This window comes from Fulmarus glacialis, unplaced genomic scaffold (assembly GCF_000690835.1).
Source record: "Fulmarus glacialis isolate BGI_N327 unplaced genomic scaffold, ASM69083v1 scaffold10883, whole genome shotgun sequence".
Lineage (NCBI taxonomy): Eukaryota > Metazoa > Chordata > Aves > Procellariiformes > Procellariidae > Fulmarus > Fulmarus glacialis.
The window spans coordinates 40,126-40,635 of record NW_009201069.1 but is presented as its reverse complement, the minus strand read 5'-3'; positions in this window follow the sequence as shown (position 1 = coordinate 40,635).

Below are 510 nucleotides of genomic sequence, written 5' to 3'. Positions count from 1 at the left end.
ATATCACCCAGAGATCTGCCCCAAGGCTGTATAATTATGAGTGACAGGGTATGTGGGATAGTATGGGCAAGTTCCTAGGACAGTGGGGACCCCCAGTGTTTTCGAACTTCACTCCTGAATAAGTGCAGAATCCTGAAAAACTAGTAAAGTATTTGGAAAAAGGATGTCGTCACCCTGGCAACTCCAGAGAGACACAAATCACTGCAATGTGCTAGGGCTGGCCCATGCCTGCTGAGCCCTGTTCAACACTATTCAGAATCCTCAAGGGGAAGAGAAGGTTTCTGAATCTGATGACAAAATGACAGGCACTGCAGTTCTCCAACCCCCGCAACAGGGACTGTGGCTACTCCAACCCCCACAACAGAGAACCAACCTGTGCTGGTTGGTTCAGTCGACCCTATACATAAAAAGAAATACACAAGAAAAACAGCTCGTTTAGTAAGGGATGAAGATGAACCACGGCCATTATGAGAACAGGAGGAGGAAGAGGCAGAACCCGTAAATGAGATG